The following is a 17,240-nucleotide window of genomic DNA, read 5'->3' as shown; positions in this document are numbered from 1 at the left end:
AGGGCTGGGGACTCCATGGCGCAGTCACTTTGATCTCCCTCCAACCCCCCATCAGTCAAGTTCTCTTCACTGAGACTGTGACCCGGTGTCATTGGGGTCCATGGGTTGACTAAGGATATATTTGATGGAGCTAACCTGGTCATTATTTGCCCCAGAAATAAAGTGTAAAAATGCAGTTTTCTTCCCAAAACAAGAGATGGTATATTCACTTAATTATGGTATTTTCCCCAGAACCACAGTGTTAGCTACCCTCTTCATCACATCACATCGCGTTACCATTGCTTTTTTGTGATGAAAACATTTAAGATCTGATTATGGTATTTTTAATCACACATTCTTAGGGATGAGTGGGCACCTCTTGCAGGTGTGAAGTCCACAAACCATGTGTGCACGTGTGTGTGTGTTAACCACAACCAGACTTCTTAAAAAGTAGAGATATGTCCCTCCGGGTAAACATGCTCATTAGCTGCCATGAGGGAGCCCAAGCAGCATGCTGACCCCGGGGGCTGGAGCAGCATGCTGCTGTGGGCTTGGGAGCTGCACAGAGTTGCATTTGTGGTCATTTGGCACCTGAAGGGAGAGAGCGGTCCCAGACAGAGGCTACCCCACAGCTGCACCAACGCTGCGGGGCACATGCCTCCTCCCCGAGGGTGTGGCTCAGCTGGGAGGGTAATGTGTCCTTTACGGTATTATTGTTACCAGAAGATATATATATTTTTACTATTGTAACACCCCTAACAGTTAATTTTTCTCCAGGCAAAGTATATCCAGCTTTCTATCAGAGAACTATGGAGCTGTTTGCTATTTCTACAAGTGCCTTTGGCCACTGTATTACAATAGCAAAACATGCTCACTGTGGAAAAAACAGGGGAATATCCTATCATCCAGAGGTAAAGCCACTGTCGATGCTGTGCTACATGTGTGTGTCCCACTAAAGTCACCCACCAGTACTTTCCCTGTGAGTACTCATTGATTCCCATCTTTATCCTACAACCTGAAGACCCTTGTGTTGTCCTGGACCACCAGCAGCAGTATGGTTGTTGACAACAATAAGTATGGGTTGGAGAGAATGAGAAATATAGCATCCTGGCTGTCGTGGTCAGCTCTGGCCGCCACAACAAAATACACTGACAGTTATTTCTCACAGTTCTGGAGGCTGATGTCCAAGACCAAGGTGCTGTGTGGTTGGTTGCTGGTGGGGGCTGTCTTCCTGCTTCCAGACAGCTGGCTTCTCACTGTGTCCTCCTGTGCAGAGAGAGCTCTGACGTCTCTTTTTATAAAGGCACTAATCCCATTGGGGGGGGCCCATCCTCATGACCTTGTCTAACCCTAATCACCTCCCAAAGGCCCACCTCAAAGTATCATCACATTGGAGGTTAGGAATTTAACATGTGAATTTTAGGAGCACACTCAGACCACAGCTGTGGCCCCACCCTAACCCTGCATTCCATCAGGATTCCCGGGTGTCCGTGTGTGCACTGATTTTAGAGAAGCGCTGCTATAAGAGGTGTCTATGTACTAAATTTGTTGAGATCATTACACTGAGCCCATAACTGTGGCATCTTTTCTCATGCCCAGGCTGCCTGATAAGTCGGCAGTATTCGCTGCAGGCTGAGGATGTCCAGCCACTCACTTCTGTGCAAGAACCACGTGCAAACCCCGGGAGGTCTCTCCTCAGCAATTTCACTTGAGAAAACATGTTGCTGATTGTGTGCTTGTGCAGGGCAGCCACTGAGAGAACACACACACACACCACACACACAAACACCACACCACACATACACCACACCACACATACACCACACACACACTACACACCATGCACAACACCACACGTGTTTTCTGAGTCTTTCCCTCCTTTCCTTTCTCTTCTTCTTTAACAGTATTTTGTTCTACTTCCATGAAAGCAGCATATTCTTGTCTTTTAAGTGGGACACCGATGGGGTTGGGGGAACTAAGTGGAACACCAGTGGGCTTGGTAACTTTGAGTTCCCCTTTAGAGTGATCTTGCTGGGCCATTTTGTTGGTGAGACTTTCCTCCTGGGCTGGCCACATGGGTCAGGAAACATCCTCCCATCCCCTGTTGGTAGGCAGAGGACTGGCTGCCAGGACTCTGGGGGCTGGCGGGGAGCCCATATTTTCACCTGATTTCCCTGAGTTCACTTTGGCATCACTTCCTTCAGCTGTGTCTCTCCCACCAAGAGGACCCACTGGTCACCTCTGGGAGAGGAGGTGGGTCAACCAGGGCAACGGGGTGGGGAGGGAATCTAGGGTCTGATGACTTCATGAACAGACGGCCCTCATAGGTGCCATGTGTCTACCCCACGGGGCGTCTGGAGCTGCTGGGTCCCAGGCCTTTAGGATTTCCAGCTGTAAACCAGTTGGTTCCCACTTCCCCAGTGCTGGCCAGGATCCTCCGGGTGTGTGGGCCCGTAAGGGCAGCCACCACTGCCCCCTCTCACTTTTAGAGCTTCCAAACATTTCTTATTGTTCCCTTTTTTGTTTTCCCAGAATTTAAAAAAACCTTTTGCTATCATTTTAATGGCTCTGTCAGGGAGTGAAATTGCATGCAGATGTTCAAACTGCTTGTTTGCCTGAGAGTGGAGAAGAGTTCATTTTAAGTTTGCAGTGCCACGAGGATGGTTCCTTTGAAAAATTTTATTTGATTTAGTGAACTGACAAAATGCTGTGTAAATCTAGCTTTCTGCTTCAAACGTGAATTTCTAATCTTGACAATGTCTCTGCAGTTGTCATTGCACGTTCAGTGTTATTTCTACAATATTTCTCTGCCTTTGTCGTTGGAGTATGCGAATGAGAACACTTGCGCCTAGTTGGACTCCGCCACTTTACACCATGGAGAGGGAGCAGCGGTAAATGTGCCCCTGATTAGGATCTAAAAGGATGATTTTTTTTTTTTTCCGGTACGCGGGCCTCTCATTGTTGTGGTCCCTCCCGTGGCGGAGCACAGGCTCCGGACGCGCAGGCTCAGCGGCCATGGCTCACGGGCCCAGCTGCTCCGCGGCACGTGGGATCTTCCCGGACCGGGGCACGAACCCATATCCCCTGCATCGGCAGGTGGACTCGCAACCACTGCGCCACCAGGGAAGCCCTTAAAGGATGATTTTAATCTGGGTGGAGCTAGTTGTGAAGCTTAGGCCTGAAATCCTGGACAGTAGCTTTCTACTCTGTGTGAAAGTCACCCGTAATCCAGTATCCCATGGGCACAGTCTCTCCTTCAAAGAACAATTAATCGTAGGCAATAGTACTTGAAAAGGAATTCCATTTGTTACTTGCATCATTGAAAAATAATTAAGGAGATCCATTCTACAGCCCCAAACTACACATCGAGAGCTCACCTTGCCTCTGCTTCCCAAAGCTCCCTCCAGAATCTCCTGTCGACTCCCCCACACGGGGCTCCCCACACCCCTTCTCCTTCTCTCTCAGTTCCTCCTCTCATAGAGTGTTTTAGTGACTGTGGTTCAATGTGCATCACTTTCCTTGTTCTCCTGATACTGCCTTCTCCTCACTGGGGACCTGGGCTGATCCGGAGGGCTCTTAGTGGCTGCGGGAAGTGGCGAGTCTACAGGATAAAGAAACCATTCTCTCTCTGGCTGTGGAGTAACATTGAGAAGGCTGGCTAGGGATGCGGCAGACCACGTCTCCCTCATATGTTATATAAAATGCGTCTCTTATTATTCCAGATGAATATAAATCCCTGGATTAAGGCCTTATGATTTGGGGGTCAGCATTCTCAGTGATAGGGCATAAGATAAATCATTTTTCTTATGTCCTTTTACTTTCTTGCTTTCCTTTTCTGAAACAGAAAAAGTCATTATCTTTAGTCTCTTTCCCTTACGTATGTATCATGATGATTTTATTTGTTACAAATAACCATCTTTGGTTTGGGGGAAAACACATTGTTTTAATACAAGGTTTTGGATATTAACTAATACATTCACGCATCCATTCGTTCGACAAGTATCTGGTGCTCGTCAAGCATCTAGGCTGGCAGACATTAAACATTTCATAAAATGGTCTGCGACAGAGTGTGGACCTCAGGCAGGGTTTAGGGTCACAGGTGAGAGAGGAGGGCGGAGCTGGCGGAACCTGCAAGGGCAGCTGCCCACCTGACTACACGGCCCTATGATCGGGATCTCAGTACCCTTTCTCCAGAGAGCAGGTCTGAGGCCATTCCCAGGGTGTGATTACTTCTTTACATGGATGGCGACCATCTGCTGTGAGTTGGATGGGAGAATCTCTCTCTGCATTGAAGGAAGTCATCCAGTAGCATTTCTGTCCTTAGGGCCCTGGAGGTGATGACATAGAGCGGCACTCACTGAAGGGTGGAGGATGTGCCCAGGACCGCGCCCCGCGTGTCTCTCTTTCCCTCCAGGGGCAGGTTTGCTCCATGACATTTTCTCCCAAACAGATTCACCAAGCATCCTTTGTAAGGCCAGCATCACGCCCCACATGGCGCTCATGGAGCAGGATTTCCTGGGAGGATCAACACAACCAATTGGCTGAAATGAAAGCTCAGGTTGACAGGACAAAGGGGATGGGCTGGGGATTTTCTGGGTCCACAGAGCAGATTTTGTGGGAAAAAAGTTTGTGAGGCTTTGGGATTGCAGGAGAAGAGAGGCAACATTTGTAATTGTGGCAGATATCTTTGCAGGCTGAGCTTTTGTGCACCTCAGCCGACAAGGCCCTTCTTTTCTCCTCCCGGTCCCAGTTTCAAGAGAGACCCAAGAAACCGCGGGCTTGGGTGGTTCCCCTTCCAGGGGGGCATCAGAGCTTCTGTGGTGAGGTTCCCAGCCCTGCAGCCAGCTGTGCCAGGATTTCTGGGGTGCTTACACTGTGAGGATGTTCTTAAGGTACAGTTGATTAAATAGACACTCACGCCACGGGTTTGTGCCCTGGTCCGGGAAGATCCCACATGCCGCGGAGCGGCTGGGCCCATGAGCCGTGGCCGCTGAGCCTGCGCGTCCGGAGCCTGTGCTCCTCAACGGGAGAGGCTGCAACAGTGAGAGGCCCACGTACTGCAAAAAAAAAAAAAAAAAAAAAATAGACACTCGCATACACAAACGAACCACTTTTGCTGTCTGAGTTCATCCCAATTTGCAGAATTGGTGGGTTAGGAATGGTTTTCCTCCTTCCCTGTGTTCAGGTGGGGAGGCGCCCACCAACAGCCTGAGACAGGCAGGAGTAACCCAGCCCCAGAGCATCTGCCTTGTCCCCAGACAGACCCCAACTGGCTGCGCAGTTACAGATGTGCTTCCAAGCCCCAACCACCCGGAGCAAATGAGATGGAAACCAACAAACAAAGAACTCAACAGTATCCCTCCCCACTCAAGAACCTTTGAGCCAGGGGAAGAAAATTACAGGAGGAGTCAGTTCACCACCTCATTTTATTTTATTGATAAAATAACCCCCTGGAGCAAAGGTCTCTCCTTCACATTTCAGGAACTGCCCTACAGCTATTGGTTCAACCTTGCTTCATTTAGCAAACGTCATTTGAGGACTTGTTTAAGGGGCAGATGATTGTGCCTTCTTCTCCCTGCCAGGGCTTCCCAGGACCTAGGTCCAAAGGGGAGGAGACAAACCCTCTGTTCCCAAGTGTCAGGTCACACCATACTCACAGGGCTCCCTGTCCCCATTTTCAGCCTCTTGGCACCTGTATCAGTCAGCTTGGGCTGCATAACAAAGCACTACACACAGAGTGACTTAAACAATAGACACTTATTTCTTACAGTATTGGAAGCTGGAAGTCCAAGATCAAGGTGTGACCAGGGTTGTTTCTCCTGAGGCCTCTCTCCTTGGCTTGTAGGCAGCCACCTGCTCCCTGTGTCCTCAGGTGGTCTTTCCCTCTGTGTGTCTGTGTCCCAATCTCTTCTTCTTATAGGGACACCAGTCATATTGGATTAGGACCCACCCTAACTACCTCATTTTAACCTAATCACCTCTGTAAAGACCCTATCTCCAGATACAGTCACATTCTGCAGTACTGAGGGTAATTCCATATATGGATTTTGGCGGGGGGGGATACAATTCAGCTCATAACAGCACCCAACAGCACCCAACACTCAATCTCCTGAAAGTACTCTGCACTGAGCAGAGACATCTGCTTCTAACTAATGCACTCTGAGTTTCTCAGTCAACTCACACAACCCAGAAACAACAGAGGAGGAGAAGGAGTGGGTGACAGTCTTTCAGGGACCTCTTTCCCTTCAGGTCCACCTGCTCTCCTGTGCTGCCCACCCAAGGTGGCCTCTGGGGTGTGGGACAAGGAGCTGGAGGCCTCTGCTTGGGGCCGGGAAGGTGGACGTTGCGGCCTGCCGGCAGCATGGCAAGTAGGTAGACACCACGAGGAGGAATAGCAGCTCTCTGGAGACGGGAGGCTAATTATGGCTGACCCAAGATGCCCCGCTCTCCTGAGACCCCAGAGAGACGGCTGCCACGGGGGCTCCTCTCAGACTCAGTGCTTCGGCACCTAGCAGGCTGGTCCTCCACGACCAGCCAGCTTTCACTGCTGGCTTGTTCCACAAAGACAGTGACAACACAGCAGTAACTGCAAAGGGCGCTCTCTTCCCCAAGTACATTCACTCACGTGCTCTCATCCCCCTGAGTGCCCGCAGATGCTTCTGACCCCAGCTCTACGACAGAATCTACATTCCATGCTCTGCACTTCCCGCCAGGTGTAACCTCATCCAACTCGCCCAGTCCATTTACAGTTATTTTTATTTATTTATTTATTTATTTATTTATTTATTTATTTATGGCTGTGTTGGGTCATGGGTCATCGTTGCTGCGCATGGGCTTTCTCTAGTTGCGGCGAGTGGGGCTACTCTTCATTGCGGTGCACGGGCTTCTCATTGTGGTGTCTTCTCTTGTTGCTGAGCACGGGCTCTAGGTGCATGGACTAAAGTAGTTGTGGCACACCGGCTCAGGAGTTGTGGCTCGTGGGCTCTAGAGCGCAGGCCCAGTAGTTTTGGCTCCTGGGCTTAGTGGCTCCACAGCATGTGGGATCTTCCCAGACCAGGACTAGAACCCGTGTCCCCTGCACGGAGCACCCTTGTGGCTTGTTTCATTTCCAACCCCTCCCCCAGGGCAATGGCCGTCCTGATTTCTAACCGCACAGATCAATTTTACCTGTTTCAGCACTAGCTCAATGAAAACGTCCCTCTTGGACTCTCTGTGTCTGATTCATTTCACCCCATGCTAATTGTTGAAATTCATCCATATCATTGTGTGCAGCTGCAGGTCCTCACTTTGTAAATATATTGCAAATGATTTACTGATTCTGCCACTGCTGGGCCATGAGCTACTTCCAGTTCAGGGCTGTTACCAATAGCACTGCTATGCACATCCTCATTTGTGTTTTCTGGTGACATATGATCTGTTGGGATAGATCTTGGAATCCCCGAGTTATAGGGTATGCAAAGTTTCAGCTTTAGCGGAATCAGTCAAACGAGTTTCCACAATGACTGCATTAATCCATGCTCCCACAGTGGTGCTCTCTGCACTTGAAATTTTCCATCTTTTAACTGAGTCTTCCTGGTGGGTGTGGTTGGTATCAAATCTTGGATTTGTGCGTTTCATTTTTTATCCTTTGGGCAGAGGTCCATGTGCAGTGTCATCATTGGCCAACATGAGGCTCAACTCTTATTTTTATTTGTTCCCATGTTTATGTCCCTTTTGTATCTCCACAGCCCTCCTCCAGCACCAGAAACTCATGCTGTAGGTCTTGTGCATATTTTGGTTTGCATGTATTCTTGGGCCGTGTGTGGGGTTTTCTCATGTGTATGCATATTTTCAATGACATAAATGACAATACTGCATACCCATCTCATAGCTCACTCTGTGTTTTGCTTTCTTTACTCAGCATGCCCCTCTTAATAACCACCCATGCTGCTTGTACTCAGGTCACTGGTGCAAACATGTTGGAAAATGACCATCTGTCTCTCAGGTCAAGGCCAGCCGCCTGCACGAGATGCTGATTCCAGGGCCAGGTGACCTGCAGCAACAATCCCAGGCATTGCTGGCAGTCTTCTACAGCCTCTTTTTGCTCTTCAGTCTTCCAAGGTCTGCAGAATCAAGGCATCCTGAATACTTTTCTCTTTTTGCCACGTGGAGCGTGGTTTCCATGTTATGTTATTTGAACCTCTAATCTGAGGCCTCTAGCTGCTGCGTGTCATGCCCTGGCGCCATCTGCCACGTTGCACCTCCTCACTCTCCTGGGGGTGGACACACAGCCCTCCAAGCCCAGCTGGGCTCTTGCAACTCATATCCAATGACTGAGGAGGTTAGCATCTCCTGAGGGGCCTGTGAGCCTCTTGGCCCCCTCTTCTGTAACACGTCGGTTCATGCCTTTTGCACATTCCCCACTCTCCTTTCTTGTCACTTGCAGGAACTTGACAGACAACGTGGGGAGGAATCTCAAGGCTTCCTGAGATCCTCTGCTTTCAGCCACTGCAAACGTCTTCTCTCGTAATCAATTGTCCATTAGTTCTGTCACAGAAATATTGCATTTTTACGTAAACTAGAGTCATGAGAGCTCTATTTATCACCTGCGCTTTGGGGGTTTTGTCCAAGCAGTTCTTGAGCCAGCTTGAGATTTGTTAACATAGGAAGGAAATCTCATGCTTTCATCCCTGTACTTATCTTCCAAGCCCAGCCCTGCTCCTGCGCCCCCAGGGCTCTGCAGTGATCAAGGTCGCCACACCCAAGAGCCTCTGGGTCTTTTCAGCCTACACCCTGGTCACCAGCCCCTTGGGAAGGCAGGAGCCCGTGGCAAGTGGAATGTGGGTGAGAGTAGGGAAGATTCATCTCCACAGGGAAGACGGGGCCAGAGGGATAGCGAGGCCAGAGCAGGCAGAAAGACGCATCCAGCTGGTCCAGGAGCCATTTGTGCCCAAGGTGACAGGCCTTTTCTTAACATCTGCATTGAAGCCAGAATCCACACTACCATGTGAAGATCTATGTTCAGATTTCCTGATGCTGAAAGGAAGGGAGACTGCGCAATGATTCCTGAGGAAACTGCAGGCCCCCTTTCTGCTCAGGGATTCTGCCAGCTCCACCTTCCTCTAGGAACAATGGTCCTTACGCAGGTGCCCCCACCCCCCTCTAAGAGCCTGCAGAAAGGGGAAGGGGCTGTGCCACTCTGGGAGGGCTCACTGGCTTTGCTGGGTCACCCTGAAAGGTGTCAGACACCCCAGTCTCTCCTGCCTGCAGTCTCAGGACTTGGCTTTGCTGGACATGGGGAGTGAACCTGGCCAGGAGAGCAGCCCCAAGAGGAAGTGAGCCATCTGGGAGGCTCCCTGCGGGGAGGACACAGGTGTGTGCACTTTGTGAGAATACATTGAGCTGTTCATTTCTGTTAACTTTCAATAAAAAGGAAAGAAAAAAAAGAAAAGCAGTTTAAATTGTAGTAGTGATCTCAGGTGGCCTCGGCCTGCAGTGGCTTGAAGCAGGATTTTGGTTCCCAGCCAGAGATTGAAGTCAGGCTGTGACAGTGAGAGTGCTAAATCCTAGCCACCAGGCCAGTGGCCAGTGACAAGGCCTTGGCCTGTATGGCTTTGCAGAAAATGAATTTCTACAAAGAAATGGAAAGTAGTGAAACAAGTAAAGTGTTTATTAGGAGGAAAATGGGTAAGTGTGGATAGACACATGGGCGGACTCAGAGAGAGAGTCGTGCCCCTGTGGTAGTTTGAATCACTTATATGGGGCATTTCTTCCAGGTTTTCTTTGGCCAACCATCTTGCTTTGCCTGGTTCTGAGTCCATATTCGGTTTATCTCAGGGTCCTTCCATGTGTGTGTGTGCGCATCTCTTAGCCAAGATGGATTCTAGCGAAGAGGCCTATGGGTACGTTGACATCCCCTATTGTGGGGTGGCACCCCCTCCATTTTTGACCTTCCAGGAGCCTTTCTGTGCAGGTGTAGTCAGGAAGGTCTCCTTGACTTCGAGAATGAGAAACAGTGGTCTTTTATCTCTTATCTAGGCAGGGCTCAGCTTCTCTTCCCTCCTGCTATTTTGGAGTTTCTGTCTACAGGGATTGAACTCCAGCTGCTCAGCCTGGAGCCCATCTATCTCCTGCCTCAGTAGGGCAAATAATAAGAGACCACACAGAAAATTTTGCTTATTGACACAATATTAAAATACACTCAGACTGAGGGTTTCCCACATGTGGGTCTGGGTTCAGAATACAGAGATGGGTGACCTGTTGCCTGCTTGCGGCCCTGTACACCAATGCACACTGAAAAAAGAAATGTTCATATACTGAGGTATGGGGAAGTCATTCTGGCTTATACATGAGTGAACTTGAATTTTATGCTAACTAAAACAGCCTGTTTGTGGCCTGTCAAACATACATTGTACATCTCATCTGCTTTAATTATTAAAGAAAAGAGCATCTCTGTCTCTTGACCAAAAGTAAAGACTGTCCATGTTAAAAATGAAGATTAAGTGCCTCCCTTCCTGTGATGCCAGTGTGTCCACAGTTAATTTATATGTGTGATGAGAACTGACACTGCTCCATTATTGAGCTGCTATCCAGCTATGACACCTGCTTGGCCTTTTATTCGTTTGTTTTCTGTCTCTTGCTGGAGTCTTCCTGCACAGCCCTGCATCTGTCTTGTTTCTTTTCACATGCGTTTGTTGGCTGTTGCCTTTGTAAAGAGAGATCTCTTCCTTTTTTTTTTTCTCCCTCAACCTGGTTTTTATCTATACATAGAAAAGAAGCTCCTCTAGCATGTGTATTTGTCACCAGCCACCTTATGGCTTTTATTATGGTTGCTAAGTTGTGTCTGGATTTCCTGAGCACATGGTAGCATCAGTTTCCAATATGATGGCTTTGTCTTCTTTTTCACAATTTTCAGCTCTTGTGTTCTTCTCTCACCTTAAATCAACATTTAATAAAAGCGGATACATAATGAGAATGTTTCTGGTATTTCACTATCAAGGTTGGTACTTATTTTTGGTTTAAGATTCTTTTTTATCACAATAAGAAAATATCCACTTATTATTAAGTGTTTTAAAAATTTAATCAGGAATGGGTGCTGAATTTTCTAAAATGCCATTTTAGCTTCGCTGCAGATAATTATGTGGTTTTCTTCTTTGACTTACTAATGTGGTGAACTGTGTGAATTGATGTCCTAATTTGAATTATCCTTGCGTTCCTGAGGGGTAAATCCTACTTGGCCGTGGTTTATTATTATTTTAATGAGCATTCAAATTAAATTTGTTAATATTTTATTGAGGTTATTTGCAGAGATATTCATATATAAGATTGCTCATTTCGTGCCCCTGGATCTTGCCATGCACAGCAACGTGCCACCTGCATCTATCTGCAGACTCTGCAGGATGCAGACTTTGGTGCCCATCCGGGGTGTCATCCAGTCTCCAGTGCAGTGTGCACGGGACAGCTTTTCATTGGGGGTGACTAAGTTTTGCTTGTTTTGTACTTTTCAAAGTGTGCTTTTCTTTTGGCGAATAGAGAGTATGGTGCTGGGGTTAAATCCTTTATTTAGATAAAACCTCTTAGGTGCCCTGCTCACTTTGTCAGGCCTCAACTTCCTCATTTGTAAAGTGGAGATCTTATCACACCTCTTTCATAAGGCTGTTGGGGATTAAATGTATTAACAATACACACACTTCTAAAAACAGCATCTGGTACATAGTAAATATTATGTAAGTGTTGGCTATTATTATGATCAATACTATTATTCATTTGTTAGCTCCAGAGAATGCCAAGTTTAACTAAGAGGAACCCAGTGCTGGCTCAACGTCTTTAAATGCTCAGAGCTTTGGAACTGGAAGTGTGTGGGGAAGGGCCTCCAGTATAGACTTGCACTGAGGCCTGCAGGTGGGAAAATCATAGAGGCCGCTGAGCTAGCCAGCAGACTTGGAACCAGTGTTTTCTTGCTGGTTGAAACCCTCTTTCTGTCCTCCCACCGTTTGAAGCTGTCGGCTGCCTCGGTAGCCTGGGTGCAATGCGGGTGAGTGGGACCTGCCACACGAAGTGGAGGTTGCCATGGCAGAGCTGTTGTTTCCAAGCCAAGGTCGAATGAACTCAGCAGCTAACTCCCAGGTCAGCAGATTTAGTCCTGTCCTGTCCTGTAATATTCATAAAGGGCTTTGTCCCATCTGGTGGTGTCGCCGAGTCTAGCCTTTAGCATCCAACAAAATAAACTGCTGCCTGGCAAGCCACGGAGCTGCAGGTCATAGATTCCTGCAGAATTGAACAGCACCCACACACATCTCCACGGAGACCTCAGCCAGATCATGTCTAGTCACAGAGAAATATTTTCCCCATCACAGGACACTTGGGCAGGGGTTTCAAATGGGTGGTGAGAGCTTGCTTACAGGGCACCCGACTTGGAATCCTGGCCATGTGGCCGTGTCTGATTCTGCTTTACAGACTTAAGTGGTCTCTGCTCACTGAACAGATGGAAAAGTGAGTAGATGTCCAGAGACCGAGGGATGCGATGTGTGCCCCCAGTGAGGGTAGATTCTCTCATCCCAGTGACCTGCAGAGATGGTCCCTGAGAAAGGAGTCATTGGGACATCCACAGTGGGGCCTGGGGGACAGGGGCAGGACAGGGAGAAGATACCATCCCATTCCTTCTTGGAGCCAATGATGATTAGAGCCTGGATGCAGGAAACAACCCCAAGGAGGTAAATGGAATCTTACCACGAGGAAAGTGGGCATCAGGCCAGGGGAGTGTGACCAATGCCGGCCAGGGGTTCAGGTGGAGGGGGCTGTTTCCCTTGGGGCATGGGGCTGAGGCAGCAGCCTTCTTGGACGGCCTCTGTGGCTGGAGACCCTCTGGTGGGGTTTAGGGGTAAGTATCTGTTGTATCATAGAGGATACGTCTAGTCTTTGTCCTGGGATCCTGGCACAGAGCTTCTAAACCCTTAGAAATCCCTCAGTGATGGGAGTGTCTTATTGTTAATGAGCCCTTGGACCACATATGAATTTATGCTAATGAGGTGACTCCTGATGGACCCATAGATAGTTTCAGGATGGGGTGGCTAAGCCAGAAACATCAACCACATGGTTAGAAAGTTGGGGCTTTGAGCACCATAATATCAGCCAAACTTCCCAAATCTCCGGGGCAGGGGGAGAGGAGCAGCTGGAGATTCAATTGGTCATGCTGATGGCGTAAAGCTTCAACAAAAGCTCTGGACACCAAAGCTCAGTGGTGCTTCCTGGTTGGTGAACATGTGGATGTGGTGGGAGAAGACGTAGCTTGATGTACAGGAAGAGTACACGGAAGCTCTGTGTTTGGGACCCTCCCAGACTTCACGCCATGCATCTCTTCATTTGGATGTTCCTGATCTGTATCCTTTATAATAAAACTTAATCAGAAGCATAGCACTTTTTTGAGTTCTGTGAGCTTCTAGTGAATTAGCACACCTGCGGGGGTCATTGGCGAGATGTGGGATTGGTAGTCAGTTGGACTGAAGTATGGGTGGCTTGGGAAACTCCAAAGTGCAGCTGGCCTCTGAAGCAAAGGAAGTCTTTTTGGGGACTGTGCCTTCTAACTTGTGGGGTAAGTGCTAACTCTGGGTATTTAGTGCCAGAATCAAATTGCAGTATACCAGCTGGGGTGGCAACAGAAGAGTTAGTGTCAGGAAAAAATGGAATTAGCTGAAATCGCTGAAATTACCCAAATCACTGAAAAACTTGGTTTGCGGGGAGAAAGGATGAAAGGGTGGGGAGCAAGGAAGCTTTGACTCCTGAGTGGCCATGGGGTCTCTACCCATGGTATGGAGCAGCTGTTGTGCTGAGGTCAGTTACTGAAGGTAAGTGACTAATGGAATTTAGAGATGATGGATCCAAATTCTGGGCAGTTGGCTCACTGGATCTGTAAGAAAATGCAAAATAATATGGAAAGGATAAAAGATACAATCCCTTGGTTATTATTCTATGTGAGAGCTACAAAGAAAGAGAAAGGCCAAGCTTAGCTTGTGGCCAGAGAACTATAGCCTCGTGTCTCAGGGCCCCCACTGGACGATGTGCTGGGTATCCAGATGCAGGCTCAACTCAAATTACAGCCTCTAGTCTCAGAGCCATTTCCAAAGGAAAAATGTGTGCCGAAGCAACACATGACAAAGAAGGCTAGACTGATGGCGAAGGGAAGGCGGATAGATGTGGGGAGAGATGGTCAAGGGACTTGTGCCGTGCAGTGGAAATCCTGAAGTTTTGAAGAAATGGGGTGAATAAATCAACTGTTAATGGTCCAAACAAAGGTCTTCTGCAGCATTCTCAGAGGATGACTGGACCAACAGGAGTCCCTGCTGGTTCCCCAAAATCAAAGGGCCCTCAACAAAGCTGCTTTATTTACTCTAGCTTGGAGGAATTTGGAAAGGGCCAAGTCAAAGATGGCAACAGGAAACCATACCTGTAATCACATGGGGTGATGGTCCAGCAATTGAATCAAGAGAAAGAGTGACAAAAAGGCCAGGGTTTCTTGGTTCAGTCCCCTGCTGGTGACCCAAAGCCAAATGCACATGAATATAAGACAGTCAGGGGCAGGGAAGTCTCTGGGACTCTGTGACACGGGAGCCCATGGACCGTGGTACCAAAACCCATTGGTGGAGTCCCAACAGGTGCTATAATTACACAGAGAGAATATAGGACCACAAGTGTTGATAAAGCGGAAGTTTGGATGAAATTTGGGATGTAAAACATAAATGTGAAGAAGTTGTGTCTCCTTCCCCTAAATGCTTTCTGGGCATGGGCATAATGTCTGGCTGGGGGGCACTTCCCCTATTTGGTATTGTAAAGCAAAAACCTGTTGGTGAAGTCCTGTAGTCAGGAATGCAAGGGTTGATGGACTAAGGTGAAGATTTGGACAAAATTGGGCATGTCTGCATAGGCTTTTTGTGAAGTGGCTACATCTCTTTTACCTGCATATGTGGTGGAGATGGATATTTCCTCCCCCCAAGAACAGTAAAACAGAAGGCAGGTGCATCTGTCCTTCAGGTAGTATTGATTGGACATGTTGATGGGAACCAATACGATGCTTGAGCCCTCACAGGTTGTTAATTTCAAACAGTATAGAATAGTGGCTGGAGTGCTGATGTGAACAAATTCTCTGTAGAGTCAGTAGCCTTGTATCAGGTGTAGACTGGGGCTTACGATAAAAGCCCATGAGTGATGCCATCCAGTGACATCTATTGGGACTTTGGACTAGAAAATTTCCATTTGAGGGGCAATGACTAGCTTGTTATAAGACATGAGTTGAAACTGCCCTTATGACTGAAGGACTTCATCTTGAAATCTGAAATTCCCTTGATGTCTTGGGTAATGTCTGAGAAATGCTCCTGTAGAGAGGTCAATGCCCAGAAGAGTTCCATGATAAAATGGAAATTGTTTACCTAGGATCATGCTACCAGGGGAAATGTTGTTACTCAGTGTACTCACAAGAGAGTGGTCAAATTCCCAGAAATGGAATGTGGAATAGAGCCTGCCAGGCCCGGGGAAAGGAGAAACAGGGAGTTGTCATTTAATGGGTATGAAAAGTTCTGGAGATTATTGCACAGCAGTGTGAATATCCTTAACACTGCTGAGCTATACACTTAAAAGTGGTTAAGGTGGTACATTTTATGTTTGGAGTATTTTACCATAATGAAAAGAGCAAAAGATCTGTAGACACATTTCTCCAAAGAAGATATACAAATGGTCAATTAGTGCATGAAAAGGTGCTAACGTGACTCATTATTGGAGAACTGCAAATCAGAACTACCGTGAGATACTTCTTCACAGCCACTAGGCTGGCTGTAATAGATGACAGATGGTTATCACAAGGTTGGGGAGGTTTGCAGACACTGGAAACTTCACAGTGCTGCTGGGGGTGTAAGGGGATGCAGGCTCTTTGTACAACAGTTTTTTAGTTTCTTTAAAAAGTTAACATAGGTTTACATATGGTCCAGCAATTCCACTTGTATGTATGTACCTATGAGAAGTGAAAACATCTGTCTGTGGAAAAACTTGTGCACAAATGTTCATAGCAGCATTATTCAAAAGAGCCAGACAGTGGAAGCAACCCAAATGTCCATTAACTGATGATCGGATAGTTAAATGTGGTATATGGGTACATCAGATTATTATTCAACAATAAACATTATTACAGTACTGACACATGATACAACATGGATGAACCTTAAAATCATTATGCTCAGTGAAAGTAGCCAGTCACGAAGATTACGTATTGTTTGATTTCATTTATATGAAAATGTTCAGACATTTGACATCCGTAGTGACAGAAATAAGGTGGTTTATTGAGACAGGGATAGAGGAAAGGAATGTGGGGAAATGGGATGTGACCGCTATTGGATACAAGGTTTCTTTCTGGGGTTACAGAATTTTCTAAAATTACATCTGTGTGAATATACTAAAAACCATCCATCTGTATACTTAAATGGGTGAATCATGGTAGGTGAATTATATCTTAATAAAGCTGTTAAAAATAAAACTAAACTAAAAAAAAAAAGAAATCGTTATCATACATTTGCTCTGCTGGAGATCTGAGGGGAGAGAGACAGCTCTCAATTTACAGGACTTGATAGCTCGTGGGAGAGGCAGTGACTGTACAAGAATAAGCAACAAGTAAGCCCAACATTTGCCCACCGTGTTGAGTGTAATAAAGGAAATAGAACGTGAGAGGTAGGTTTGAGGGGGGTTGGCCTCCTTAAATAGTTATTCACTGGGGGGACCCTGAGAAGAAGAGTTTTCAGCTGATCTGGATGGAGGGAGGTTTCAGCCTGGTGGGAGTGTTTTCTGGACTTGAAAGAGTTCCTGAAAAGGCTGGGGGAGGAGCTCCGTGTGTTCTGCAAACTTGGGTGGAGGTCCTGGCAGGGGCTGGGTGGTTTGAGCACAGGTGTCTTCACCTGAGGGCAAGAGCCCGAGGACAGAGATTTCATTGCCGTTCTGGGTGATGCATGTCAGATGACTTATTTTAAACCATTTTTTTCTTGTAGAATTCCTTAACTGATTTTTTTTTTTTTTTTTTTTTTTTTTTTCTTGCAGTACATGGGCCTCTCACTGCTGTGGCCTCTCCCGTTGCGGAGCACAGGCTCCGGACGCGCAGGCTCAGCGGCCATGGCTCACGGGCCCAGCCGCTCCGCGGCATGTGGGATCTTCCCGGACCGGGGCACGAACCCGTGTCCCCTGCATCGGCAGGCGGACTCTCAACCACTGCGCCACCAGGGAAGCCCCCTTAACTGATTTTTTTTTTT

This window comes from Mesoplodon bidens (assembly GCF_964165515.1).
Source record: "Mesoplodon bidens genome assembly, chromosome: 6".
Lineage (NCBI taxonomy): Eukaryota > Metazoa > Chordata > Mammalia > Artiodactyla > Ziphiidae > Mesoplodon > Mesoplodon bidens.
This window is presented reverse-complemented; position numbering follows the sequence as displayed.